Source organism: Zea mays, chromosome 4 (genome assembly GCF_902167145.1).
Source record: "Zea mays cultivar B73 chromosome 4, Zm-B73-REFERENCE-NAM-5.0, whole genome shotgun sequence".
In the NCBI taxonomy this organism is placed as follows: Eukaryota; Viridiplantae; Streptophyta; class Magnoliopsida; order Poales; family Poaceae; genus Zea; species Zea mays.
The window spans coordinates 72605290-72607940 of NC_050099.1; the positions used below are offsets into that span (position 1 = coordinate 72605290).

Here is a 2651-nt window from a genome sequence, read left to right on the forward strand (position 1 = left end):
CCTGAAAATGTAAATTTTGATTTTAGACTTAGCTAGTGCTTTTGGCAAACCAAACCCCCACATATGAGAGCTGCAAAATAGCCCTCGGGAATCTACATTCAGAAATCATATCTTTCACTACACGACGGTTCACTTACAGCGACCTACAGTTGGTTGCTAAAACGGCCTTTAGCGACCTACGGTTGGTCGCTAAAAACTTTTAGCGACCCATAAGGATGGTCGCTGTAAGTGCCGTCGCTAAAGGCTTTAGCGACCAACATCTTTTTAGCGACCGACCGTCCGTTGCTAATATTGTATATTTAGCGACCAACCGTGGGTTGTTGTACTATAGATTTAGCAACCAATCGTGAGTCGTTATACTATACATTTAGCAACCAACAGAAAGTTGCCCCTAGTTATAGTCGTTAATAATGATAATATACCATTAATTAGCATTCAACAACTGTTATATGTACAAAAGCATCACAAATCACCAATTTTTATACACATAATCACATAGATATACAAATTTAATTAGTATTGCACAATGGTAGATCCACATCACATAAACCATCAACAAGCACCACAACAAAATCATTCACAAAACCTACACATGTTATTATGTTTTGCACATATTTGCAAACACTTTACAAAATCATTCACAAAAGTACTAACGCTTGGTGAGCATCTCTCATCCTGGCACTTGTTCGATTCACCCACTTTAGCTTCGTCCATCAGCATTATCTTGAGATCAATCCAAACCTTGTCTTCAACATCACGTGATCAATTAACGTACCTAAATGACATTCATAATGCATATGAGTGAGTAGGAGCATAAATAGCACAAGATAGATAAGTTATACTAAGGAGGATACAAACTTAAAGCAAAACATCACAACTCTTAGGTGTAACAACTAGATATATTAAATTCTACATCAAACATGACGTTCTAGTCAATCGGACCCAAATCAATCATCAAGTAACATTAGCAACATACAAGTCCTAATATATTTAGAATATAACGCTGATGTACCGCAATACTTAAAAACAATTACTATATGTTGACATATCACTACGTATCACAATTATGTTTCTCTGGCTTAACCAAATCTAACACAAACATCAAAGAATATTGAACCCTACACAAGCTATGTATTTTCCTTAACTGGAACATAGAATATTGAACCCTACACAAGCTATGTATTTTCTTAAAATGCTAAAGTCTAAGGCAAGCATTAAGAGAGAAAAGAACAACCAATGCAACTATCATACTTCATTAATCAAGCCAAGGACTAACCAAATCTAGTTACCTACACAAAAGAAATTCCAAGCAAACCATTTTAATGCCTGCTGATTTTGGACAGCAGCACAGCACATATGGTCATACAGGCACACACATATCCACATATGGTCATACAAGCACACACATATCCACATATGGTAACATAAACATCAAAGATTCTGAAATTGGACTTGGAAAAATCATAACTCCTAAACTACTGAACCTATGGTCATACAAGCACACACATATCCACATATCATCGCATTAGCATAACACCAACAAAAATCATTTCATCATACATCGAACACAACTACAACAATAATTATCTAACCAAACCATTCATTAAATAAATAGCCGTAGAAACGGCTTGGCTCACCACCTCATGATCTGACTTGATTTTTAGCAAGAACGACGATGGCCACCAGTTCGAGCATATCATCGAACACGTGACAGGTACCCCGCTAAAACCTTCTTCTCCTTATCTAAATCTTCTGGGATTTAGCTCCACCACCAACACACATAAACATACACAATTAATACTCAAACATAGGCACTAGTGAGGAATAAACATAGCGCAAGCAGCTGGTCTCACCGGGGTTGCAAAGGTCTGACATGCTGCTGTTGTACCAAGGCGCCATGCATCAAGCATAGGGGAAACTCGGCCATGGGGAAAGTGTTGGCATGGGAAAGGCAGCCAGTAGAGAGGGGCTAGGGTTAGAGAGGGAAGGAGATGGGAGGGGCTATCCATGGCAACAAGAGAGGGGGCTGGCGTCCACACCATGGGAAGGAGCAGGGAGGGCGCTGGACAGAGGGCAGGGGCGAGCTCCAGGGAGTGGCGTCGGCCACCAGGAAACAGAAGCAGGGGTGCGCGCTGGGATGGATGCTGAGCAGATCTTGGAAGCCATGGAAGGAGAGGCCGTCGGCCATGGGGAGAGATGAGGGAGGGACGGCCATGGGGGAGGAGCAGAAGATGACCGGCAAGCTGGAGCACCTCGTGCGCAGAGACAGGGAAAAGGGGCAGCGCGCCAGGCTGAGGAATCGAGGGCGCCGACATGCCGCAGTAGGGGGAGGGCGCGACGTGAGGAGCTCGCCATGGGTCGGCAGTGGCTGAAGAGGAGGTTGAGGAAGGAGTGAGGATGTGCGTGGAGAAGGATGAGGAGCCAGGGAGCGTGCGGCGGCTGGGAGAGAAGCCAGGAGCGCGCGGTTGCTAGGGTTAGGTAGATGGGCCCTTAGTGGACCTTAGGGTTAGGGAGGGTTTTCTTTTTTATTTATTTCGAAATTCATTTTTAAATTACTCAAAAATTCATAAAAAATTTATCAAATAAATAATAAACATTTGAATAAATTATTACGAATGCAAATAAATAATAAACATTTGAAACGACTTTCA

General features: G+C 42.3%; 1 long non-coding RNA gene across 1 annotated transcript; it reads right to left on the reverse strand.

Moving 5' to 3' along the window:
* Positions 1-576: 576 nt before the first annotated feature.
* On the reverse strand, positions 577-2412 carry LOC118476918 (uncharacterized). The gene is made up of 2 exons (XR_004857756.1): positions 1641-2412; positions 577-775 (listed from the first exon to the last, which is right to left on the reverse strand). It is a non-coding gene; the product is annotated as an uncharacterized lncRNA (long non-coding RNA).
* Positions 2413-2651: the final 239 nt, after the last annotated feature.